Raw genomic sequence first — 27694 nt, forward strand, 5'->3', positions numbered from 1 at the left:
CCATCGCCTTAACCACTCGGCCACGACTACAGCAAGCCCCACTGCCGCTGCGTTCTTGCTACAATCTTACCTGGATCGCGAGGCGCCGGCGGAAGCCTATTTCAAAGTCGTTCTCCGTTTCAAAAAAACATTTCCAAAATACAAGCCTTGCAGACAGACACGCCTCAGAGGACTTAAGGGTGGCTTCATGTCGGAATGATAAAGTCTCCCCGTCCGGACATGAAAATGCCACTTTGTTACACACAAAAAAAGAATCAACAACAGAGAAATGCCCACAAGCATTTGAAAAGCCGCACCACGTCGCACTTGAAATAGCTCTTACATTAGTGGTAGACGCAGGAATCGCCTTTTTATTTACGCTCTTACCAACGCGATGGAAAGCAAAACAAAGCAAAGCAGAGCAAAACAAAACGAACAAACGAAAACCCTCACGTCCCACACTTGCATATAAGGCCGTTACGTGCCCAAGCGGTATTGTATGTCATCCTAGCACTGCACCCCGGGGCGTATGGTATATGGGAACGAGCACACGCCACGAATCGTCTCGAATCACTCCCTACAGCTGTAAGGCGCCTTGAAGCGTGCAACCCCAACATTCTTCTTTGCGCATCTGTGAAAGGTAAACTCTTGAGCAAACTCTGAACCAGCTCTAAGGAAACTAATCCGATTAGACGTTACTTTGACTCATCTTTTTACGCTCAGTGCTGGATTGCTCAAACTCCAGCTAGGGTTAGGGTTAGCATTCCCACGCTACTTAGACACTTTGTTTACGCTCAGTGCTGGATTTTGGGAACTTCAGGACGAGTGGGAATTTTCTCCTATCTGTCCATTCTGTTTTGTTTTGGAGACTCTTGGCTGCCTGTGTTGTTCAGTGCAGCCAGCGTGAAGGAAACATTTTCCAAAACTGTGTCAGCTCAAAAGTTGTAAGAAAACCTCTCCAGCTGCTTTAACTCTCTTCATTATTGTCATTTAATGTGACACTCGATGTATAACTGGAGCCTCACATATGCAAATGGCGAGGCTCCAGTTCGACACCCAGTTCGACACCACTTTACAGTATATGACAAAAGCATGGCAGACTGTGCCGGACCGGCAGATAACTTCCGCTTATTTTTACCATATTAAACATTGGAAATCCAACCACTTGCATTTGTGACACTTGATTTTGGCTCCACCTAAGACACTCTTAAAACGTCAAACACTTTTCTCTTCTCCCGCAACACTCTTCTCTGTCGGCACTATGTGGCAGCGTTGCATGACAACCCATCTCATCACGGAAAGGCACCTAACAGCTTTGGTAAGAGAGTAGAATTACCTGAAGAACTGCTTTCCATGGAAGCAGGACCAAGCGATGTAGCATTTTTATAGTACCAGGAAAGGAGAAGCAGCACTTCGCCTTTGCCGCACAGGCACAAGGCGACATGTGTCAGACGCCGTAGTCGGCAGGATTCGAACCTGAGCGGGGAGTCCCCATAGGATTTCAAGTCCATCGCCTTAACTACTCGGCCACGACTACAGCGAGCTCACCGCCACCGCATTCCTCCTATAATCTAACACGGAGTGCGAGGTGGCTGCGGAAACTTTTTTAAAGTCGCTCTCCGTTAAAAACAAAATACCTTTCGCAAGATACATGCCGGCAGACAGACACGCCTCAGAGGGTTTAAGGCTGGCTTCACGTTCAAATGATAAAGTCTCCCCGTCCGGATGTCAAAATGCAACTTTGGCAGACAGAAAAAACATCAACAAACCACAAATGTGGACAAGGATTTTACAAGCTGCATCACACTGCACTTTCCAAAGCATTTACATTCCTGTTAGACGCAGGAATTGCCTTTGATTTGCGCGCTTACGAACGCCATGGAAAACGAAACAAAACTAAAGCCCTCAGCTCCTACACTTCATTATAATGCCGTTACGTGTCGAAGCAGGAATTTACGTCATCCTACCACTGCAACACGGGGAATAGAGGGAAATGAGCACACGCTACGTACGTCTCAATCACGCCCTAGAGTCATAAGGCGCATTGAAGGGTGCACCCCCATCATTAATCGTTGCGCCTCTGTGAAAGGAAAGCTCTTGAGCAGTCTTTGAAACAGCTCGGATGAAACACTTGATTGCTTCCATGTGCATCTGGAGCCCATTTCTTATTTTCACTTCACGCCGCCCAAAGCATTTCTAAAACATGAGATTCGCGTTTGGGAATGCGCCCTGCCCTACGAATAAAACAGGTCTACGGGTCTGAAACCTCCTCCACGGAAAACAGTTCTGTTGCGCTTTTGATTAAAGGGAGATTCGCTGTTCTTACTTTTTGATGACATAACACCCAAAGGGGCTTCTTTGGAGCTGGATTCCAACCAGCATCCTAAAGTTTCTTGGCGGTATCCTTTACAGTCCTCTGTTCGGTCGACAAGGGACAGAAGGGGGCAGCTTTCCTAACACACACAGTGCAATGTACTGTAGTGTTCCCGTTCATTGAATTCGCAGTTCTGCATCAGACCTCTAACTCGTTTCCTTAGCTTGGATTTAAGCCATGAAGCAGGCTTCTAGTGTATAAACGTCTAGAGGAATCACAAACTAATTGAGAGGCCATCATCCCAGGGGGAACTGACAAAGTCTATCCCTAAACACCTAGCGCAGTCTCTCGAGAGACTGTCAAAAATCGCTTTCTCCGTTTGCGTTGCAAGTAAGTGAAAACACAGTCTCAAACCAGAGCCACTTGGGAGCAGCGGCACGTAAATACTGTTACTGTCACTGCTCGATACTGACATTAGCCTACTATACCATGTTCAGCCACCGCTAGGAAATGTACGGCTCTAGTACCGGAGCAAACAACAGGAGGGCCAAAGGCGCACAGGCACACGTGTCAGACATGGAGAGCGACAAGGATGGGATTCAACCCCATGTGTGTGGAGCACAACGGATTAGCAGTCCATCGCCTTAACCACTCGGCCAACTCGTCAACGAAACTGGGCTGTCCTGACATGGGTTGGCGCACTCCAGTTGATCTTTTTCTTTTTTTTCCCTCATACTCGAGGGTCATTTTCCTGTTCCACATGCGATTTCAACATTTTCCTTGGGAGATGTCAAGCCAGCAAGCCACTGCTGTGGTTCAGTGGCCAGTGTGGAGTTCAGTGGCCCTGTTGTACACAGAAAGCACATTGAGCTCCTTGGATATGAAAAGTTCCAGATAAAAGCCATTTGTCATCCTTTCTCTTGGTGTCGATGTTGCTATTGTATGTAAAGGTGGCAACTTGCTCAGCGAGCAGGCGGAGCACACACCGAATGCAGATGTGTCTGAGTGGTGTGTCCAAGTGGCTGCAAAAGGACAGCACTCCTGGGGTGCCGTGGCTTAGTTGGTTAAAGCGCCTGTCTAGTAAACAGAAAATCCTGGGTCTGAATCCCAGCGGTGCCTTTTTTTGTTCTGTGTTCTCGAACAGAACTGGTCATTATGGACAACCGCATACGTCTAGACTTAATTAAATGCAAGTATTCATTTCCTGTCTTGAACGACTTGTTTTTCTTAAAATGGATGCAACTTGCAAAACATGAAATACAAACCTCGCTAATCAGCGCTCACGGCTGGCAAAAAAAAAAGAAGTCAGCAATGTTTTTTTCTTTAACCTTAAGCCTGCTAATGGAGAAGAAACTAGTCGCCACATCACATACATCCGTTTTAACGATAAGAAGGTAACAACTATCCTCACTCCAGAGTAAATCTCACGTTGAGGGCATATTTTTTTCCACTTTACCATGAGTCGGGCTCAGCTGCAGAGAGGCGAGAGCAGAGCAATGAGGTCAGGGGGACAGGGGAGTCACACGCTGGCGGTTTGAACACGCGGAAGATCACTGAGGGATCCACAGTATGTGGACCCTCCATGCGCCATCATTCCACACTCCAGACTCTGAATCCTGCCATCCGAGTTAAGATCTCGGCGGAACCTGAGGCGCAGTTCTTTCTTAAAACGTAATCTGGTGAGCATTTCTAGAATCGTACTTGTATAGATGCAGCCTTTAATGTGTTGCTAGGTTAAAATTTATGACTTCTTGAACTTCAGTAGGCAACTGCCCTCTTGATTTCGGATTTAATTTCTTTATTACAGGGGCGCTTTTATGATGACAGAGTCATGTTCAGGTACTTTGCTTGATGGAGGAAGCTCATTTCGGACTCTGTGATCTGCTCACCTGGAAAGGTCTGCTGTACTACTACAAGAGAGAAGTAGAGTCTGGAGGAAGGGACAATTTTATGATGCTTTGGAAGGTAATGTTTTTTTTTTCTTTGAAATCGAAATGAATCAGAATATCAGTGCAAAAGACAAACTCTTGGTTTGGTTTAAAGAGATATGGTTTTAAAACAGACAAAATGTAGAAAACAGGTGTTTCTCACTTTTGGAAAAGAATGGACCGGGGGTAATATTTTACTAGTTGCAGTGCTAAGCTCACTGGGTTACAGTCCTGCAGTGTCACACCAGGGCCAGTGGTGCAATGGATAATGTGTCTGACTATGGATTAGGAGTTTGGAGGTTTGACTCCTGCCTGGCGCTGGTTGTTTTTAAACACATCAGCCTACTCCCTAAGTAGCCTGTGCTACTTACTGCATTGTAATCGTACCCAGTAAGAGATTTCCTTCATGTAAATGAACTGCACCTGACAGCTTTAGAAAAACACCTGGGCTCAGTACGGTGCTGAGAGCTCAAGTTGTGTATAATGTAATAATTTAGGTAGAATAGATTCTAATAATATAATGATCCAGTGTGCTGCACTACTTCACTGTTTCACTGCTCTATGCCTTCTGGAAATAAATCCTCAGACTACTTACTGCCCTGTTCATGTACCAATAAATTACAGGAGCACATCTATATATCACTGCGTTGAAGCAGGAGACACAAACACATCACTGCAAACACATCCTAAATACAGTGTTCCAGCACCTTTGACCTCATCCAGAACGTATCATTTCTTGAAAGGAATTGCTGTCCGAATGCACATCTGAATCCCAAACAGAATCTCTAGTAAAATCCGATCATTTGTGAAACAGGTAAATGTCTTAGGGGCCCATTCCTCATTCTCAAGACACATGTATGCAGTACGTACACCATGCATTGAGCAATAGGGATTAAAGACACCACAGGTAAGGTTAGAAGACATTCTGACTATATTCTAAAATATTGGACTCATATTCTTATGATGGCAGACATGATGCTGTGTTTAAAACCGGGGTTAATGGACATTATATGACTGTCAATTCTGTTTTGTTTTGGAGACTCTTGGCTGCCTATGTGGTACAGTGCAGCGTGAAGAAAACATTTTCCAAAACTGTGTCAGCTCAAAAGTTGTAAGAAAACCTTTCCAGCTGCTTTAACTCTCTTCATTTTTGTCATTTAATTGTCTGTCGGCACTATGTAGCAGCATTGCATGACAACCCATCTCACCACGGAAAGGAACCTAACAGCTTTTGTAAGAGAGGAGAAAAGGACCTGGCCCGTACAGGACTCGAACCCACAACCTTGGTGTTATTAGCTCTAACCAACTGAGCTAACCAGCCTCACGACAGCAATCCTCTCTGTGCTGCAAAAAATCGAACTCAGGGAATTTCTTTTGCCCTCCTTTGAATTGAAAGCCGTGTAATTCAGTGTACGGGCTTTCTCGTGCAGTTTTATAGTTCTTGTAACCCAAATCCTACACTGGCGTGAAGTGACCCCCCATTTCACAGCATTTTTCAGCTGATTTAAAATGTACCTAAAGGAGAAGCATTATTGAAGACCATCAATTACCAAGAGCTTTTGTCAAAGGTTTTGGTGGTCATTTTTAATGACCACAGAGCGCTGTGACCTCGGTTTTACATCTCATCCAAGAGACAGCGCCCTTTTACAACACAGCGTCTCCGTCACTATGCTGGGGGATTGGGACCCGCACAGACCTCAGGGTGAGCGCCCCCCCACCGGCACCATTAACACCGCTTCCAGCTGGAAACTTTGTTTTTCCCTGTAGCTCACCCTCATCCGGGTACTGACCTGGCTAACACCTGTTTTGCTTCAGTGGGTTTTCAGTTGCGAGTTGCAAGGGGATGCAAGTGATGGAGCCACTCGCTGCAAAAGCCACTGCTTTGGCTGGGAATCGAACCAGAGCTTCCCGCATGGGAAGCGAGAATTCTACCACTGAACCAACAATGCTCACTGCCCAGTTCTTCAAAAAAGACGTTTTTTTGGTGCTCTGTTAAAAAAGCGTCGACATTACCTCTTTCAAAAGGCTTCACTTTCCTAGTCACATTCCAAGGCTCATTGAACCCGGGCTGTTTCCTCCAGCGGTATAGTATTGCAGTTAGACAGCACGATGCCTGCAAGACTATGTCACGCTCTGACGAGAAAAGTTTTCAACTAGCAATAATCGTGCCTCGGCTAAACCTCACAGGCTACGATACTGCCACTGCACAAAGCTGACGGTTGCCAGGCAACCGCGGGGATCCTATGGAAATCGTTATCAATCGTCTCATGGCATGTCGTTGCTGTAACGCTTCATATTTGCGGCCGGACACTTCCCGCCTCCCAGAGGAAAGAGCGCCAATCAGACAGGCGGAGACCGAGGACTCGCAGAGCAGACGGCCACAGTCGCCGTAATAAGAGCGATTGTGAGCGGTTTTGTTTTCTCTCTTTGACCAGCCCAGCTGCGCCCCACCCGAAGGCAGGAAAGCACAAAAATTGTATGGAACTCATTCATGCTTCTCTACTTGGAAATCTTTAGTAAAAGGCAAAAGATTTGTACGAGATGAAGAGAAACCAGAGTGCGTGGCTGGACAGCTGCAGGAGCCCAGGCCGCCTTCAAGGCCTCTGCCCTGCCGGTCGTGGTTGGCAATGCACCTGGCCTTACAAACGAGCCAGTGGGGCCCGTTCAGCTCCGGGCTCATCGCCTGCGGCTCTCGGCTTACCTGGCAGGGGAGATACCTTGATCAGCCTGTAGTTGGAGTAGTTGGATTGTTTTCTTGTTTTGTTTTGCGCGCTTACGAACGCCATGGAAAACGAAACAAAACTAAAGCCCTCAGCTCCTCCACTTGATTATAATCCCGTTACGTGTCGAAGCAGGAATTTACGTCATCCTACCACTGTAACACGGGGAATAGAGGGAAATGAGCACAAGCTACGAATTGTCTCAATCACTCCCTACAGTAGTAAGACGCCTGGAAGCGTGCACCCCCATCATTAATGTTTGCGCATCTGTGCAAGGTAAACTCTGGAGCAGTCTCTGAAACGGCTCAAAGGAAACACGTGATTGATTCCATGTGCATCTGGGGTTCATTTCTTATTTACATTTAATTCAAGGGAAAGGCTTGGGTCAGTTTCAGACGGCCTCCAACAGCGAGATTCAAGTGCCCCACCTTCAGCCCAATCTGCGCCGCCAGAACGCCAACGGCTCCTCTGGTCTCCGGGGTGCGGTTGTGACCCCGTAACCTAAAGTGTTGGTGGCAGACAAATGGAGACTAACAGGTGATGTCCTAGGACATGACTACATTGTGACACTCGGTGGGGATGGTGACCATTGCTTGGAAAAGAGTGCGAGGCCCCTTTAGAAAAATATTTTGTTAACAGGCATTCTGCCTCAGCCTAAACACCTATAGCTTGCAAAGCGCATGCTATTAGACAGGCACCTCTGCAAGACCTTAAGAGTCTCTTAAACTAGTGATAGTAAGGTGTTCCCAATGGGCGATGTTTGGCTTTCAAATCATCTCTCTGTGGAAGCGCCGAGATGCAGCTGTTTAAGGCTTAGAAGCAGCTGACTGTTTCACTACCTAGCTGATTACTGTCAGTCAGGGAGCTCAGAGGTGAAAAGCCTGTCTGAGAGACAATTCGCCGTCAATCAGTTCAATATGTTCCGTACCAGCTCGGCGCACCTGAGATCATCTTGGTAGCCGTGTAGCTCAGATGAGTGAGAGCGTGTGTGTGTGTACCACCGTGATTGGATGCCGGTCCTTCTCAGGTCACAGTAAACCTTCTGCTGCCTAACTTTCCTAATTTTGGGGATCCCTTTGAAAAAGCAAAGGAAAAAAAAAACTGGCTCTTCATCAGCGTGATCGACCCAACCCAGTGTGGCGCAGTGGCCTAATGGATAAGGCACTGGCCTCCTAAGCCAGGGATTGTGGGTTCGAGTCCCATCTGGGGTGCTCCTGTCCCTTTTTGAGTGTACAAATGTCCTTGTGATTTGTGAAGCTGCAACCCCACCTTACTCAGTGAGCGTCTCTGCTTTTCTCTCACATACAGTTGGGAGAAAAACTTTTGTAAACAGCCCTTTGGAATGATGTGGATTTCTGCATGAATGGCTCCTAACATGTGATCTTATCTTTATCTAAGTCATAATAATTAATAAAGAGAGTCTGATTTAACAAACAACACACGCCCAACATTTGACATTGCTGTTTCTTTATTGACCAAATGGTTTAAACAATCAAGGTCATTGATGGAAAAAGTACGTGAACCCTTATATTAAGGAGCTAGTGGAACCTCCTTTATGACAAAAACCTCAACCCCCACTTTCTGTAGCGGCTGGTCAGACCTGAGCAGCGGTTAGGAGGTATTTTGGCCTATTCCTCTATGAAAAACTGTTTCAGTTCATGTATATTTTTGGGATGTCTTGCACTGAACGGCCTGCTTCAGATCACGCCACAGCACTTCAATGGGATTGGGGTCAGGACTCTTACTTGGCCATCCCAAAATACGGAATTTCTTCTGTTTCAGCCACTCTGTTGTTGATGTACTCCTTTGTTTTTGTCATGCTGCATGACCCAGCGTCTTTAGAGTTTTAGATCACAGGCAGACACCCTGACATTCTGCTGTAGAATTTCCTGATACATCTTGGAATTCATCGGTCCCTCGATGATTGCAAGCCGTACAGCCTCCGCTATGCTTCCCAGGTGGGATGAGGTTTTGGAGTTGGTATGCAGTGTTTTGTTATCTCCAAACATAACGCTGTGCACATTTACCAACAAGTTCAACTTTTGTCACATCTGTCCACAGAACATTGTTCCAGGAGTTGCTGTGGAACATCCATGTGGTCTTTAACGAACTTGAGAGGGGCAGTGGTGGTTTTTTTGGGGGGGAGAGCAGTGGTTTCCTCCATGGTGACCTCGCATGATCACCACTCCTGTTCAGATTTCTTCTTATGGTGGACTCATGAACACAGACGTAAGACAAAGTCAACCACCTGTTCGCTAGATCCCATCCCCACTCAGCTAGTCAAAGATTCCCTCGAAGGACTGGCAGGACCTATAATTAGTATGATGAATGCATCGCTTGCGTCAGGCGTTGTACCTGATCAATTTAAGGTAGCGGTTGTTAGACCGCTCCTTAAGAAGTCAAATTTGGATCCACATGTTCTTAACAACTACAGGCCTGTCTCAAAGGTCCCATTTCAATCTAAAAGTCTTGGGAGAATAGTTGTTGCCCAACGTCAATCGTATCTGGATTCAAATAATATGCTTGAGAAATTTCATTCTGGTTTCTGAAACTGCATTAACAAGAGTCGTAAATGATATTCTCTTAGCTACTGATGCGGGGAATGCAACAGTGCTTGTGCTTCTAGATCTTAGAGCTGCCTTTGACACGGTTGACCTCTCTGTTTTGTTACACAGGCTTGAGTTTGAGGTTGGCTTATCTGGAACCGTCCTTCAGTGGTTTACTTCACATTTTACTCATCGTTTTCATTATGTTCAAATATCTAATAATTGTACTGCTTCATCAATGTCACCAGTTCAATTTGGGGTACCAGAAGATCAGTGCTGGGACCAATATTGCTCTCTCTCTCTACATGCTGCTGCTAGGTAGGATAATATGAAAAAATAATATGAACTTTCATTCATATGCTGATGACACTCAAATAAACATTTTGTTTACACCAAACGACAACTCTTCTATTATCAGTTTAGTTAAATGCATTAAGGAAGGAAATACTTGGATGTGTGAAAACTTTTTGTTACTCAACTCTGAGAAAAATGAGGATCTGTTGATCGGAGGCAACAATACTGATAGGACTACTATAACTAGGGCACTTAACTCAGAGGATTTAAACATTTGCCTCAAAGAGACAGCACGTAACCTAGGCGGCATATTAGACACAAGGCTCTTAACAACTTGCATTGTTAAGTGCCTTGGGAAGCCCTTGTTGTGAAAGGCGCTATATAGAAATACATTGATTTGAACTGAATTGACAATGTAAAATGTTGTGTGTGTTGTTTGTTAAACAAGACTGTCTTTATTTATAAAAAAATAAAAGGAATTTGCTAGGAATGCAAACGTTAGGTTGCGCTTCTTCATGCTGCATCGTCGGCATGAGTGGAGCTTTTTAAACGTCTGTACTTACTGCGCCCCATAAGAAATCGTTTGTCCCCGTTCAAAAGAGATTGTGCGATGTCCTGCAGTGTTCGCAAAGCAAACCTTTGACAGTTTGAAAAGAGGAATTTATTCTGCTTCCTGTGCGTGCGTGCAGTAGTTACAAAGTTGAACGTCTTTACACGATCTGCTGCAGTTTTCAGTGGGCGGGCTTTGTCAGATGGCTTGGAAAAATGCACTGTGTTTCGGCTCGGGAAACATCATGAGAAGTGTCCTGCATGTTTTCTGTGTATAGCTGTCTTTTAACGCATACAGAATTCATTCGAAATCATTGGATTCTCCAATTAACAAGGGTCCCTTAAAGGATGAGTCAAAGTAACGTCTAATCGGATTAGTTTCCTTAGAGCTGGTTCAGAGTTTGCTCAAGAGTTTACCTTTCACAGATGCGCAAAGAAGTATGTTGGGGGCGCACGCTTCAAGGTGCCTTACAGCTGTAGGGAGTGATTCGAGACAATTCGTGGCATGTGCTCGTTCCCATATACCATACGCCCCGGGGTGCAGTGCTAGGATGACGTACAATACCGCTTGGGCACGTAACGGCGTTATATGCAAGTGCGGGACGTGAGGGTTTTCGTTTGTTCGTTTTGTTTTGCTCTGCTTTGCTTTGTTTCGTGCTCAAGAGGCGTAAGGTAAGTCGTAATCCAGGGAGAACACTGGTGGCAAACAGTCCGAGGTGAGAGGCGAGGTCTAAAGTCGAAAAGGCAGAAGGGGAGTCCAATATCCAGAATAAACGAGGTAATGGAAAAAACGCCAGGTAGAGCTCTCAAGGAGTAGACTCAATACCAGCGGGAAGCAGGTAAAGATGGTAAAAATAGCACTGTGTACCGCACGGTGGAGTGTGTGCAGGTGGGTTAACTCGTGCGGCGGCGTTTGTTAATAATCACCCACTGCTGGTGCTGATTAGATCACTTAAGAGTTGGTCTTAACTGCCTGGCGGTCATGACAAGCTCCTCTTTAAGCTGTGGTTTAGTTTTGCATTCATGTGTTTCTAGAGCAGTTATTTATGGGGGTGGGTGGGTCTTTCACAGAGGCTCAGGACAAATCCCCTGCATGAAAGTCTACTGTGTGCGTTCAAACAGGTCAAGAGCCAGGCAGGAGGACAATGGACAGAAGAAGCAACGAACTAAAAATAAAAGAACGAATATGAAAAAGCCACCATCTTTTTCTTTTTGACATTTTCCGACTTTCATGCAAGCCAGGACAAAGTTGCTCGTAGCTACTTGTGGATTCAAATACTCTATCGAGTGCTTTGATGAGTTTTTGCAATTTGATTGTCGTCCTGTCAGCCTGTTTCTGTTTTTTTTTTCAATCTAGTGATGGGAAGTAAGAGGGAAATGATGGAGTAATCAATAACCGCTCCGGAAAAATGGCAGAAAGAAATGGCCCGTCACTAAGGACATTTGTGAAGCAGAGGAGTGACATCACCACAAAGGCGACTTATTCTGCTGATCGTTTTGGTTAATAATGATTGAGGCGCGTTAAGAGAAAGGTAGCTGCGTCAGCATGCTTAGGCTGCAAAGGATAAAGCAAAGGTTTACTCCATGCTGAAAAGAGAAGAAAAGAAGCACAACGTTTCGGCTGTGGAGCCTTCTGCGCCATCTTCTTTAGCAATGGTGATGATGTTTACATTGGAAAAACTGAGACACGCATACTGGAGGGGCTTGAACCACCAACTTTTCAGCACCACAGAGTCTGACAGTCTTTTGTGCGCCCTACATTTGCAGGTTTATGGTCAAAGAAAACAATCACTTGCGCTTCTTGCAGCCGGCAATCTTTTTCCACTGACAACCAAGGAATGGATTTCATCTTTCACAAGCTGTATGGATTTCTTCAAAAACAAGTTATTCCAGAAAGGAAATGTATTCTTGCATTAAACTGAACCAAGCTGTACATGTTTGTCTGAAATGAGACATGCGGCACAACAAGACACGGAGAGAGGCACCGCTGGTATTCAGACCCAGGATCGCCTGCTTACTAGGCAGGCACTTTAAGCCACTAGGGAACAGCGCCAGCAGAGCACCGCGCTTTTACAGACACTTGGACACATCTGCGTTCGGTGTGCACTTAACCTGCTCTCTGAGCCCGTTTCCTCCGTCCCATTTAATAGCAGAACTGACGCCAAGAGAAATGATGAGAAATGGCATTTATCTGGCACTTCTCATGTCCAAGGAGCTCAATGCCCTTGACACCTCCCCAAGGCGACAGAGCTGTGCATTCTTTGGCGACACCATTTTTTCTTTTGTTTTATTTCTATACTTATTGATAGAATAAAAACGATATGTCATGTACTGTAAGGGAAATGTCTCTTTTCATGGGGAAAGCTAGCTCCAGCAAATGTTGTGTTTAGAAGAAGTGATTTAACATGACACGTGACCTAATTTACCGGAGCAAAAGCTCACCCAGCAAGCCCTGCTTTACTTCTACAGGAGAGAAGTACTGTAGAGTCTGCAAGATGTTCAGCTGGGTAGCTACGTCAGCATGCCTCGGCTGCAAAGGAACAAGTAATAGGTTTATTGCATGCTGAAAAGAGAAGAACGGAAACACAGCGTTTCGACTGTGAGGTCTTCTCACACCTGAAGAAGCCTCACACCTGTAAAAGGCTCCATGGTTTTCTTTCTTCTCTTTTCAACATGGAATACACCTATTGTCTGCAAGATGTGACAATTTCATGGTGTTTTGGAAGAAAACCTTTTTTCTTTGAATTCAAAATCAATCGGAATTTCAGCACGACACAACACTTTTTCTGTTTTAAGGAGATGATATTTTAAACCTGATAAAAATAGTAGGAAACACAAGTTTCTTGCTGTGAAAATTTAGATGGGGAAGTGTACTACTAGTAGCAGTGTAGAGCTCTCTGTGGTGGAGTGCAAGCGCATGTTCTATGGGCCAGTGGCGTAATGGATAACGCGCCTGACTTTGGATCAGAAGATTGTAGGTCTGAGTCCTGCCTGGCTCGTGAGGCTTTTAAACCTCTCAGGTTCCTTAGTAACAGATTGCCGTCATGTATATGAACTATAGAAAAGCATTTGCCACAACCCGTAAATTAGCGCGCAAGTGCGGGCTAGTTAACACAGAACTGTATGGAGATCATCTCCAGCTCCGAGCTCAATTGCAATGAAAAAACATGCAGAACAGAACTGGAGAGCAGCTGAATTTGTGCTCAGTAGGGTGGGGAGGACTCAGCATTGCTATTGTTCTAATTGGCATGAACTGCAGGGGATCTGAATCAGAACATGTCAGTTAGTTCGATCATTGCGTCAATATGTAGGCCACGTTAATACACAATTATTACTTTGTCTGTCTCGTCTTTGTATATAGCTGAATGTCCCTGACAATTTCATGTTCGTTTTTAAGAACGACATTGGTGCTAATATATACATATATAGCATATAAGGAACACATAAAAGTTTAGTCCATGCTGAAAAGATAAGAAAATCGCCACAACGTTTCATCTTGGAATAAATCTTTACTTGTTGTTTTGCAGCCTACCCATTCTGACCTAACTCCTCCCTTGAAATTCCCTAACAGATAAGGGTACGTAACGGCTCATGCGATGCTCAGTTGCAATTTGTCCCAAAACAAACAAGAACAGCAGCTGAGTGTTTGAGTTTGAACATGCACTGTATTAAAGCAGCTTTTATTTCCATTGACAAATGCTAGATATTCCTACAGAGATTCTCCAGGTGAGTAAGCGATTCCTGTTTCTGTTTCTATTTCTGTTTCATATATATATACAGTATATATATATATGTTACATGTGTCTCTGCAATAGTATAAATGTGTTATACACTATCAGGGGCTGCTTTTTTGTGCACCTCATCTACAACAAGGGTTTTTTTCATTTAGGTTTGTGGACCTTCACCATTTGAGGAAGTGAGTTAGATAAGAAAGTTACAGGTATGGTGAGCAATGACTGACAAAGGCACGTACTGCGTATTCCTTACAGAAGAGTAAGCAATTTGTTCTAAAAAACACCGGCTAAAGTCCAACATCGTTAGCAATCTTATTACTTAAATAGAATTAACATCAATAAACTGTAAGGTGCTGGTACATGCGAGTAGATTTGATCTTCTATTAAACAAAAATGCAATTACAGCTCTAAAAAGGTCAACCTAGACTTCTGTAACAGATCTGTTCAGGTCATCGCTGTTCCTCTGACCTTGTGAGTCTTTGGAATTTTAAACGTGTATTTTGCTTGCCTTTCATGTGGTCTGTGTACAAGTCACTGTGGCGTATGCGGTCCTACACAGCCTTGCTATAGACGTGACGAGCCTCCGCTATGTTGCAATGGAGAACAGGTTCAGTATGGAGCTGCCGAGAAAATTCAGCTGGAAAGCTCGTTGCAGAAAAGCATCGTTATCTGCGTCCAGCTGCAAAGCGTCACTCGTGGGTGCTGAAGAATCGATTTCCAAGGCAGTGGGTCTAGGCGATTTAGAGTGTTAAAGGTCCCAGCGAAAACAAAACAGCGCTGGTCCTTTTTCATGCACGCACGAGAGCAAATGCAAAGGACACCGTAGTCGGCAGGATTTGAGCCTGCGCAGGGAGACCCAAACAGATTTCAAGTTTGTTGCCTTAACCACTCGGCCACGATTAAAGTGAATACGCCAGCTGTTGGCTTCTTGGTACAATCGAACAGGGAGTGCGAGGCGGCGGCGGCGGCAACTTTTTTCAAGTTCGCTCTCCGTTTAAGAAACCTTTTACGCCATACGTGTAAGCAGACACACACCTCAGAGTACTTAAGGGTGGCTTCAAGTTGGAATGATAAAGTCTCCCCGTTCGGACATGAAAATAGAACTTTCTTAGACAGAAAGAAATCAACAACGGAGACATGTGGACGACGATTTCAGTCACTGCACTTTGAATAGCATTTTTACTCGAGTTACAGGAGATGCACGAATGGCCCTTGACCTACGCTCTTACGAATGCCTTGGAACATTCAAAGACAACAGCCCTCAAGTCCTGCGGTTTATTATAATGCTGTTGCCTGTCGAGGCAGTATTTGACTCCGTCCTACCGTTGAGACACGGGGCGTACTGTAAATGAACTGCACCTGACAGCTTTAGAAAAACACCTGGGCTCAGTACGGTGCTGAGAGCTCAGCGTTGCTGTTGTTCTAATTAGCACGCACTGCATCGGATATGACCCGAACTTTTCAATTATTCCGATCAGTAAGTCAACACGTAGTCCACATGAAAGGTAGAAATATTCTCTTGTCTGTCTCTTCCCAGTGGGCAAAAGACGTATAATATACGTCTATTAAACGTATACCTTAGACGTCTAAATGTGGTCTACAATTCGTCTAGAATGAAATTCTAATATACGTCTAAAGTTATACGTCAATTATACGTCTATGTTTAGACGTTCATTATACATAAATGGTTGGAGTTCTATTATACGGATAAATTTAGAGGACTATAATACATATATGGTTGGAGTTCCGGATAACTTTAGAGGTCTATTATACGGATAACTTTAGAGGACTATTATACGTATATGGTTAGAGGTCTATTATACGTATAACTTTAGACGTCTATTATACGTATATGGTTAGAGGTCTATTATACGGATAACTTTAGACGTCTATTATACGTATATGGTTAGAGGTCTATTATACGGATAACTTTAGACGTCTATTATACGTATATGGTTAGAGGTCTATTATACGGATAACATTAGAGGTCTATTATACATCAAAGATAGATTTTATAGGTGTAGAAACAAGTAAATCAAGCCAATGATTAGGTTTAGAAATTTATTCTGAAAATACACATTCACACCTGAAACATACGTATTTCAAATTATACATTGTATACAATCAATCAACAATCAACATATGGGCAATAATCATAAAAAACACAACTAGTCTTAAACTTCAGCTACAAATTCTGGTAACATGGCAATATACAGTATAGTAATGACAAACACAAAACTAATTACATTAACACACTAACTCAAAACCACATTTTGATTCAAATATACATTTTAAAATGTACAACTTCTATATTTCCAAGAAAAAAAATATTACAATGGAAGTTAAGACGATTTTTGTCCACTATTTGCAAACCCTGTCTAATTGTCCTAACAGTTAGAACCAAAAACCTATTATTTTCAGAGTCCAGATCTCCTGGCCCCCTGCCTTGCATATGCATTCTTCAAGTAACACATTGCGTGCTCCTTTATTTCTTTTTCTGTTGATGTAGGGTGGGACTTCAGCACCGCAGCTAGGAGAAAAATATATAATATTACTTCCCAAATAAATGATGATTAATATCTTCTTTAGTATAATCTAAAAAATGAACGGTTTACTAAGCTCAAAGCTGAAATAAATGTATAAAATTTGGCTTGCATCATAGCAGTTGAGCAATAAAGTCTGTCCTAAATAAGAGTACCCAAAGTTTGAAAGTACAACATAGAATAAGAATAAGAGAAACGGCAAAACGATTTTGTGTCATCTTCCCCATTCACACTATTTTATGTGCCATTTTTTTGCTTATTCACGTACTATTTTAATCAAAATAATATTAAGAAAGATCTGTATGTATTCAGATAGTATTATTATTGTTCATACTTACTCGTCAAAAGAGGATTGCTGAGATATTTGCAGATATACTTCTACGTTTGAAAAACGTGTCCAAAATGGTGACCAACGAATACTAGCAATGCATTGTGGTATATAACCGGAAAATATGCTGGGTTCGATATTTTCTCAACGTATGCGTTTATTAATGTTGTCGATATTATGGTTGAAATTTAACATTGATAATACATCGCGGCTATGTGCCCCCTGCTATGAGCTGATGTGCAATTTTAACGCATGCAGTTAGTAAGGATCGGTCACTGTTGTATGGTATTATATATAATGACATTATGGAATAGGATGGGGACAGGCCTGGCATCACGGGGGGAGGGGGGAATGTCGCCCCTTCAGTTTTGGGCAAAAAGATTTACCTAACTTAATTTGCGCCCTAAAAAAATAGTTGTACTTTGTCAATGGTCAGAAAACACTAAATGACACGAACAGTCACTCAGTCTGTTTGATGGGCAGGAGGGCTATCCGTCCAGGAACTTCACATATCAGTGTCGTTATTGAGTGTCAACATTACGATCCTGTTTGCTCAGGTGGACCGATTCCTTGCAGTAGTTTATCATTATACTTAAAATCGTTATATAACTAGGACTAGTTATAGCAGTCTGTGCTTTCTGTTGGTTTTACAACATTTTTTTCTTAACGATTCAGAACGTCCATGTAGCTGCAAAAATGAACGCTTATGGTACTTTTCGCTCCAGGCAATACAAACCGTGAGAGTGACGAAAAATGTGAAACTGAACTTCATCGCAAATACCAGATTGCTAGTCGTTATCTTCTATCATGAAGCACTAATCAATGGCATAGCTGCGAGATTTCATTTGGGTAGCTGCACCGTACAGCTCCGTTTCAACCGAAATATCACTCCCCCCTCAGAATTTCAGACGCCCCCCTACAGATTTTTCCCCGGGCACCGCGCACTGATGGGGGACGGGGTGTCCAGGAAATGGTATCAACTTTTGTCAAGAAAATAAAAATAGAAACTCTATAGGCACTCAAACATTTTACTGTTTTTTTTCAGGCAGGTGGCAAGACCCCCTCAGCAAAACCCTTGTATGCCAAGCTGTGGGCATTGATTCGTCGAATATACGTATATTTACGGCGAAATTAAGTCTATACGTATATATACATCGCCTCGACGTATAATCAACGTCGAATTGCAACCGTAAAATCGACAACATGAATAAACGCATATATAACGTCGAAAACACATCTAACACAGTGCCTGAGGCTTTTTACTGTATGTATCGTGTGTGCCGCAACTAGGAGTATACGGCACTCTGCACAGTGCACGAAGTAAATTATTTTGGCAGTAATTAATTTATTATATTTACTATATGTATTATACACGTGTAAATTAATTACTGCCAAAATAATTTACTTCGTAATTTACAGTAAAAAGCCTCAGGCACTGTGTTAGATGTGTTATATATGCGTTTATTCATGTCGTCGATTTTACGGTTGCAATTCGACGTTGATTATACGTCTAGGCGACGTATATATACGTATAGATGTAATTTCGCCATAAATATACGTATATTCAACGAATCAATGCCCACTGGGTTGTTTTTATAGAACTGAATGTCCCTGACAATGTACTGTTAGTTTTAATTGAAGAACGGCATCTGTGTTCAAATATACCAGACAAGTTTACGTAACTGCTCATGCAACACTCAGTTGTAATTAGTCAAGAAATAAAGTCGAACAACAGCTGCAAGTTTGATTCTGAACGTATGAGATTGCAGCGCCTTTTACTTCCATTGACAAATGATAGATATTCGAAGAGAGATCCTTCAGACCAGCAAGCAAACCCACGGCTATTTCGGTTTTCTATCTAGGCAACGTTGGTGTCTGCAATAGCATACATGAAAGCGTGATGCAATTTCTGTGGCTACATTTGTTGCACGTCATGCACAGTAAGAGTGTTTCTGACACCAAATACAAAGTCAACAATTAGCGATCACGCCTTCTCCTCAGTTAACCCACTGAAACCCTTGCTCTTAACTGTTCTTTACTGCGTGCTTTACGAGCACCTACATATTGTGTCGGTTCTTTCAGCTTTATTCATTAGGTTTTCAAAGGCATAAGTAGAGCACCAGAGGTGCGAACACAAAGTGTGTGGTTACCTGAAGAATTGATGTCCATGGCAGCAGGGACAAGCGATTTAGCGTTTTTATAGCACAAGGAAAGGAGAAGCGGCACTATGCCTTTTCAGCGCAGGCACAAAGCGACGTGCGGCAGACGCCGTAGTCGGCAGGATTCGAACCTGCGCGGGGAGTCCCCAATGGATTTCGAGTCCATCGCCTTAACCACTCGGCCACGACTACAGCGAGCTCGCCGCTGCCGCATTCCTCCTATAATCTAACACGGAGTGCGAGGTGGCTGCGGAAACTTTTTCAAAGTTGCTCTCCGTTAAAAGAAAATACCTTTCACAAAATACGTGCCGGCAGACAGACACGCCTCAGAGGGTTTAAGGCTGGCTTCACGTTCAAATGATAAAGTCTCCCCGTCCAGATGTCAAAATGCAACTTTGGCAGACAGAACAAACATCAACAAACCACAAATGTGGACAAGGATTTTACAAGCTGCACCACACTGCACTTTCAAAAGCATTTACGTTCGTCTTAGACGCAGGACTTGCCTTTGATTTGCGCGCTTACGAACGCCATGGAAAACGAAACAAAACTAAAGCCCTCAGCTCCTGCACGTGATTATAATGCCGTTACGTGTCGAAGCAGTAATTTACGTCATCCTACCACTGCAACACGGGGAATAGAGAGAAATGAGCACACGCTACGAATCGTCTCAATCAATCCCTAGAGTCGTAAGGCGCATTGAAGGATGCACCCCCATCATTAATCGTTGCGCCTCTGTGAAAGGAAAGCTCTTGGGCAGTCTTTGAAACAGCTCGGATGAAACACTTGATTGCTTCCATATGCATCTGGAGCCCACTTCTTATTTTCACTTCACGCCGCCCAAAGCATTTCTAAAACAGGAGATTCGCGTTTGGGAATGCGCCCTGCCCTACAAATAAAACAGGTCTACGGGTCTGAAACCTGCTCCACGGAAAACAGCTCTGTTGCGCTTTTGATCAAAGGGAGATTCGCTGTTCTTACTTTTTGATGACATAACACCCAAAGGGGCTTCTTTGGAGCTGGATTCCAACCAGCATCCTTAAGTTTCTTGGCGGTATCCTTTACAGTCCTCTGTTCGGTCGACAAGGGACTGAAGGGGGCAGCTTTCCTCACACATACAGTGCAATGTACTGTAGTGTTCCCCTTCATTGAATTCGCAGTTCTGCATCAGACCTCTAACTCGTTTCCTTAGCTTGGATTTAAGCCACGAAGCAGGCTTCTACTGTATAAGGAATCACAAACTATTTGAGAGGCCACCATCCCAGGGGGAACTGACAAAGTCTATCCCTAAACACCTAGCGCGGTCTCTCGAGAGACTGTCAAAAATCGCTTTCTCCGTTTGCGTTGCAAGTAAGTGAAAACGCGGTCTCAACCCAGAGCCACTTGGCAGCAGCGACACGTAAATACCGTTACTGTTACTGCTCGATACCGACGTTAGCCTACTATACCATGTTCAGCCACCGCTAGAAAATGCACGGCTCTAGAACCGGAGCAAACGACAGGAGGGCCAACGCCGAACGGGCACACGTGTCAGACATGGAGCGCGACGAGAATGGGATTCGAACCCATGCGTGCAGAGCACAATGGATTAGCAGTCCATCGCCTTAACCACGCGGCCACCTCGTCGAGGGATCTGGGCTGTCCGGACATGGGTTGGCGCGCTCCAGATGATCTTTTTCTTTTTTTTCCCCCGTACTCGAGGGTCATTTTCCTGTTCCACATGCGATTTCAACATTTTCCTTGGGAGATGTCAAGCCAGCAAGCCACTGCTGTGGTTCAGTGGCCAGTGTGGAGTTCAGTGGCCCTGTTGTACACAGAAAGCACATTGAGCTCCTTGGACATGAAAAGTTCCAGATAAAAGCCATTTGTCACCCTTTCTCTTGGTGTTGATGTTGCTATTATATGTAAAGGTGGCAACTTGCTCAGCGAGCAGGCGGAGCACACACCGAATGCAGATGTGTCTGAGTGGTGTGTCCAAGTGGCTGTCAAAGGACAGCTCTCCTGGGGCGCCGTGGCTTAGTTGCTTAAGGTGCCTGTCTAGTAAACAGGAGACCCTGGCTCCGAATCCCAGCGGTGCCTTTTTTGTTCTGTCTTCTCGAACAGAACTGGTCATTATGGACAACCGCCTACGGCTAGACTTAATTAAATGCAAGCATTCATTTCCTGTCTTGAACAACTTGTTTTTCTTATAATGGATGCAACTTGCAAAACATGAAATACAAACCTTGCTAATCAGCACTCGTGGCTGGCAAAAAAAAAAAGAAGTCAGCAATGTTTTTTTCTTTAACCTTAACCCTTCTAATGGAGAAGAGTTAAACGACCGAGTCTATGCAGCTTAAGCGGTGCGCACGTCGGGTTCTTAGCTGAAAGGGTGGTAAATCACGCTCACCCCAGTCCTTAATCTTTTAAAGAGGATACAAAATTGAACCTAGTCGCCACATCACATACATCCTGTTCAACGATAAAAAGGTAACGTCTATCCTCACTCCAGAGTCAATCTCACGTTGAGGGCATATTTTTTTCCACTTTACCATGAGTCGGGCTCGGCTGCACAGAGGCGAGAGCAGAGCAATGAGGTCACGGGGACAGGGGAGTCACACGCTGGCTGTTTGAACACGCGGAAGATCACTGAGGGATCCACAGTATGTGGACCCTCCGTGCGCCATCAGTCCGCACTCCGGACTCTGAATCCTGCCATCCGAGTTAAGATCTCGGCGGAACCTGAGGCGCAGTTCCTTCTTAAAACGTAATCTGGTGAGCATTTCTAGAATCGTACTTGTATAGATGCAGCCTTTAATGTGTTGCTAGGTTAAAATTGATGACTTCTTGAACTTCAGTAGGCAACTGCCCTCTTGATTTCGGATTTAATTTCTTTATTACAGGGGCACTTTTATGAAGACAGAGTCATGTTCAGGTACTCTGCTTGATGGAGGAAGCTCATTTCGGACTCTGTGATCTGCTCACCTGGAAAGGTCTGCTGTACTACTACAAGAGAGAAGTAGAGTCTGGAAGAAGGGACAATTTTATGATGCTTTGGAAGATAATGTTTTTTTTTTCTTTGAAATCGAAATAAATCAGAATATCAGTGCAAAAGACAGACTCTTGGTTTGGTTTAAAGAGATATGGTTTTAAAACAGACAAAATGTAGAAAACAGGTGTTTCTCACTTTTGGTAAAGAATGGACCGGGGGTAATATTTTACTAGTTGCAGTGCTGATCTCACTGGGTTACAGTCCTGCGGTGTCACACCGGGGCCAGTGGTGCAATGGATAATGTGTCTGACTATGGATTAGGAGTTTGGAGGTTTGACTCCTGCCTGGCTCGGGTCGTTTTTAAACGCATCGGGCTACTCCCTAAGTAGCCTGTGCTACTTACTGCATTGTAATCGTACCCAGTAAGAGATTTCCTTCATGTAAATGAACTGCACCTGACAGCTTTAGAAAAACACCTGGGCTCAGTACGGTGCTGAGAGCTCAGCGTTGCTGTTCTAATTAGCACGCACTGCATCGGCTATGAGCCCGAACTTTTCAACTATTCTGATCAGTAAGTCAACACGTAGTCCACATGAACGGTAGAAATATTCTCTTGTCTGTCTCTTGTTTGTATAGAACTGAATGTCCCTGACAATGTACTGTTAGTTTTAATTGAAGAACGGCACTTGTGTTCAAATATACCAGACAAGTTTATGTAACTGCTCATGCGACACTCAGTTGTAATTAGTCAAGAAATAAAGTCGAACAACAGCTGCGGGTTTGATTCTGAACGTATGAGATTGCAGCGCCTTTTACTTCCATTGACAAATGACAGAGATTCGAAGAGAGATCCTTCAGACCAGCAAGCAAACCCACGGCTATTTCGGTTTTCTATCTAGGCAACGTTGGTGTCTGCAATAGCATACATGAAAGCGTGATGCAATTTCTGTGGCTACATTTGTTGCACGTCATGCACAGTAAGAGTGTTTCTAACACCAAATAAAAAGTCAACAATTAGCGATCACGCCTTCTCCTCAGTTAACCCACTGAAACCCTTGCTGTTAACAGTTGTTTACTGCGTGCTTTAGGAGCACCTACATATCGTGTCGGTTCTTTCAGCTTTATTCATTAGGTTTTCAAAGGCATAAGCAGAGCACCAGAGGTGCGAAGGCAAAGTGTGTGGTTATCTGAAGAATTGATGTCCATGGCAGCGGGGCCAAGCGATTTAGCGTTGTTATAGTACCAGGAAAGGAGAAGCGGCACTTCGCCTCTGCCGCGCAGGCACAAGGCGACGTGCGGCAGACGCCGGAGTCGGCAGGTTTCGAACCTACGCGGGGAAGCCCCAACGCATTTCGAGCCCATCGCCTTAACCACTCGACCACGACAAAAGCGAGCCCGCCGCCGCCGCATTCCTCCTATAATCAAACACGGACTGCGAGGTGGCTGCGGATACCTTTTTAAAGTTGCTCTCCGTTAAAAAGAAAATACCTTTCACAAGATACGTGCCGGCAGACAGACACGCCTCAGAGGGTTTAAGGCTGGCTTCACGTTCAAATGATAAAGTCCCCCCGTCCGGATGTCAAAATGCAACTTTGGCAGACAGAACAAACATCAACAAACCACAAATGTGGACAAGGATTTTACAAGCTGCACCACACTGCACTTTCAAAAGCATTTACCTTCGTCTTAGACGCAGGACTTGCCTTTGATTTGCGCGCTTACGAACGCCATGGAAAACGAAACAAAACTAAAGCCCTCAGCTCCTGCACTTGATTATAATGCCGTTACGTGTCGAAGCAGTAATTTACGTCATCCTACCACTGCAACACGGGGAATAGAGAGAAATGAGCACACGCTACGAATCGTCTCAATCACTCCCTAGAGTCGTAAGGCGCATTGAAGGGTGCACCCCCATCATTAATCGTTGCGCCTCTGTGAAAGGAAAGCTCTTGGGCAGTCTTTGAAACAGCTCGGATGAAACACTTGATTGCTTCCATGTGCATCTGGAGCCCACTTCTTATTTTCACTTCACGCCGCCCAAAGCATTTCTAAAACAGGAGATTCGCGTTTGGGAATGCGCCCTGCCCTACAAATAAAACAGGTCTACGGGTCTGAAACCTGCTCCACGGAAAACAGCTCTGTTGCGCTTTTGATCAAAGGGAGATTCGCTGTTCTTACTTTTTGATGACATAACACCCAAAGGGGCTTCTTTGGAGCTGGATTCCAACCAGCATCCTTAAGTTTCTTGGCGGTATCCTTTACAGTCCTCTGTTCGGTCGACAAGGGACTGAAGGGGGCAGCTTTCCTCACACATACAGTGCAATGTACTGTAGTGTTCCCCTTCATTGAATTCGCAGTTCTGCATCAGACCTCTAACTCGTTTCCTTAGCTTGGATTTAAGCCACGAAGCAGGCTTCTACTGTATAAGGAATCACAAACTATTTGAGAGGCCACCATCCCAGGGGGAACTGACAAAGTCTATCCCTAAACACCTAGCGCGGTCTCTCGAGAGACTGTCAAAAATCGCTTTCTCCGTTTGCGTTGCAAGTAAGTGAAAACGCGGTCTCAACCCAGAGCCACTTGGCAGCAGCAACACGAAAATACCGTTACTGTTACTGCTCGATACCGACGTTAGCCTACTATACCATGTTCAGCCACCGCTAGAAAATGCACGGCTCTAGAACCGGAGCAAACGACAGGAGGGCCAACGCCGAACGGGCACACGTGTCAGACATGGAGCACGACGAGAATGGGATTCGAACCCAGGCGTGCAGAGCACAATGGATTAGCAGTCCATCGCCTTAACCACTCGGCCACCTCGTCGAGGGATCTGCGCTGTCCGGACATGGGTTGGCGCGCTCCAGATGATCTTTTTCTTTTTTTTCCCCCGTACTCGAGGGTCATTTTCCTGTTCCACATGCGATTTCAACATTTTCCTTGGGAGATGTCAAGCCAGCAAGCCACTGCTGTGGTTCAGTGGCCAGTGTGGAGTTCAGTGGCCCTGTTGTACACAGAAAGCACATTGAGCTCCTTGGACATGAAAAGTTCCAGATAAAAGCCATTTGTCAACCTTTCTCTTGGTGTTGATGTTGCTATTATATGTAAAGGTGGCAACTTGCTCAGCGAGCAGGCGGAGCACACACCGAATGCAGATGTGTCTGAGTGGTGTGTCCAAGTGGCTGTCAAAGGACAGCTCTCCTGGGGCGCCGTGGCTTAGTTGCTTAAGGTGCCTGTCTAGTAAACAGGAGACCCTGGCTCCGAATCCCAGCGGTGCCTTTTTTGTTCTGTCTTCTCGAACAGAACTGGTCATTATGGACAACCGCCTACGGCTAGACTTAATTAAATGCAAGCATTCATTTCCTGTCTTGAACAACTTGTTTTTCTTATAATGGATGCAACTTGCAAAACATGAAATACAAACCTTGCTAATCAGCACTCGCGGCTGGCAAAAAAAAAAAGAAGTCAGCAATGTTTTTTTCTTTAACCTTAACCCTTCTAATGGAGAAGAGTTAAACGACCGAGTCTATGCAGCTTAAACGGTGCGCACGTCGGGTTCTTAGCTGAAAGGGTGGTAAATCACGCTCACCCCAGTCCTTAATCTTTTAAAGAGGATACAAAATTGAACCTAGTCGCCACATCACATACATCCTGTTCAACGATAAAAAGGTAACGTCTATCCTCACTCCAGAGTCAATCTCATGTTGAGGGCATACTTTTTTCCACTTTACCATGAGTCGGGCTCGGCTGCACAGAGGCGAGAGCAGAGCAATGAGGTCACGGGGACAGGGGAGTCACACGCTGGCTGTTTGAACACGCGGAAGATCACTGAGGGATCCACAGTATGTGGACCCTCCGTGCGCCATCAGTCCGCACTCCGGACTCTGAATCCTGCCATCCGAGTTAAGATCTCGGCGGAACCTGAGGCGCAGTTCCTTCTTAAAACGTAATCTGGTGAGCATTTCTAGAATCGTACTTGTATAGATGCAGCCTTTAATGTGTTGCTAGGTTAAAATTGATGACTTCTTGAACTTCAGTAGGCAACTGCCCTCTTGATTTCGGATTTAATTTCTTTATTACAGGGGCACTTTTATGAAGACAGAGTCATGTTCAGGTACTTTGCTTGATGGAGGAAGCTCATTTCGGACTCTGTGATCTGCTCACCTGGAAAGGTCTGCTGTACTACTACAAGAGAGAAGTAGAGTCTGGAAGAAGGGACAATTTTATGATGCTTTGGAAGATAATGTTTTTTTTTTCTTTGAAATCGAAATGAATCAGAATATCAGTGCAAAAGACAGACTCTTGGTTTGGTTTAAAGAGATATGGTTTTAAAACAGACAAAATGTAGAAAACAGGTGTTTCTCACTTTGGTAAAGAATGGACCGGGGGTAATATTTTACTAGTTGCAGTGCTGATCTCACTGGGTTACAGTCCTGCAGTGTCACACCGGGGCCAGTGGCGCAATGGATAACGCGTCTGACTACGGATCAGGAGATTGCGGGTTGGACTCCTGCCTGGCTCGGGTCGTTTTTAAACGCATCGGGCTACTCCCTAAGTAGTCTGTGCTACTTACTGCATTGCAATCGTACCCAGTAAGAGATTTCCTTCATGTAAATGAACTGCACCTGACAGCTTTAGAAAAACACCTGGGCTCAGTACGGTGCTGAGAGCTCAGCGTTGCTGTTCTAATTAGCACGCACTGCATCGGCTATGAGCCCGAACTTTTCAATTATTCCGATCAGTAAGTCAACACGTAGTCCACATGAACGGTAGAAATATTCTCTTGTCTGTCTCTTGTTTGTATAGAACTGAATGTCCCTGACAATGTACTGTTAGTTTTAATTGAAGAACGGCACTTGTGTTCAAATATACCAGACAAGTTTATGTAACTGCTCATGCGACACTCAGTTGTAATTAGTCAAGAAATAAAGTCGAACAACAGCTGCGGGTTTGATTCTGAACGTATGAGATTGCAGCGCCTTTTACTTCCATTGACAAATGACAGAGATTCGAAGAGAGATCCTTCAGACCAGCAAGCAAACCCACGGCTATTTCGGTTTTCTATCTAGGCAACGTTGGTGTCTGCAATAGCATACATGAAAGCGAGATGCAATTTCTGTGGCTACATTTGTTGCACGTCATGCACAGTAAGAGTGTTTCTAACACCAAATAAAAAGTCAACAATTAGCGATCACGCCTTCTCCTCAGTTAACCCACTGAAACCCTTGCTGTTAACAGTTGTTTACTGCGTGCTTTAGGAGCACCTACATATCGTGTCGGTTCTTTCAGCTTTATTCATTAGGTTTTCAAAGGCATAAGCAGAGCACCAGAGGTGCGAAGGCAAAGTGTGTGGTTATCTGAAGAATCGATGTCCATGGCAGCGGGGCCAAGCGATTTAGCGTTGTTATAGTACCAGGAAAGGAGAAGCGGCACTTCGCCTCTGCCGCGCAGGCACAAGGCGACGTGCGGCAGACGCCGGAGTCGGCAGGTTTCGAACCTGCGCGGGGAAGCCCCAACGCATTTCGAGCCCATCGCCTTAACCACTCGACCACGACAAAAGCGAGCCCACCGCCGCCGCCGCCGCATTCCTCCTATAATCAAACACGGACTGCGAGGTGGCTGCGGATACCTT

General features: G+C 44.6%; 6 non-coding genes and 1 pseudogene across 6 annotated transcripts in view; 1 reads left to right on the forward strand and 6 right to left on the reverse strand.

Annotated features, from left to right (window-relative positions):
- Positions 1-30, reverse strand: part of trnas-aga (transfer RNA serine (anticodon AGA)) — an 82-nt gene extending 52 nt beyond the window's left edge. The window contains exon 1 of the tRNA in view: positions 1-30. This exon is cut by the window's left edge and continues 52 nt beyond it. This is a non-coding gene — a tRNA (tRNA-Ser).
- Positions 31-6355: 6325 nt separating this feature from the next.
- Positions 6356-6435, reverse strand: LOC138236497 (U4 spliceosomal RNA; annotated as a pseudogene).
- A 230-nt stretch (positions 6436-6665) lies between these two features.
- Positions 6666-6782, reverse strand: LOC138236509 (U5 spliceosomal RNA). The gene has a single exon (XR_011188682.1). It is a non-coding gene; the product is annotated as a U5 spliceosomal RNA (small nuclear RNA).
- Positions 6783-8070: 1288 nt separating this feature from the next.
- On the forward strand, positions 8071-8152 carry trnar-ccu (transfer RNA arginine (anticodon CCU)). The gene has a single exon. It is a non-coding gene; the product is annotated as a tRNA-Arg (tRNA).
- Positions 8153-19204: 11052 nt separating this feature from the next.
- trnas-cga (transfer RNA serine (anticodon CGA)) lies at positions 19205-19286 on the reverse strand. The gene has a single exon. It is a non-coding gene; the product is annotated as a tRNA-Ser (tRNA).
- A 1352-nt stretch (positions 19287-20638) lies between these two features.
- Positions 20639-20720, reverse strand: trnas-gcu (transfer RNA serine (anticodon GCU)). The gene has a single exon. It is a non-coding gene; the product is annotated as a tRNA-Ser (tRNA).
- A 4086-nt stretch (positions 20721-24806) lies between these two features.
- Positions 24807-24888, reverse strand: trnas-gcu (transfer RNA serine (anticodon GCU)). Its single transcript has one exon. It is a non-coding gene; the product is annotated as a tRNA-Ser (tRNA).
- Between the last annotated feature and the right edge of the window lie 2806 nt (positions 24889-27694).

The sequence above is a fragment of the Lepisosteus oculatus genome, unplaced genomic scaffold (genome assembly GCF_040954835.1).
Source record: "Lepisosteus oculatus isolate fLepOcu1 unplaced genomic scaffold, fLepOcu1.hap2 HAP2_SCAFFOLD_90, whole genome shotgun sequence".
NCBI classification, from domain to species: Eukaryota; Metazoa; Chordata; class Actinopteri; order Semionotiformes; family Lepisosteidae; genus Lepisosteus; species Lepisosteus oculatus.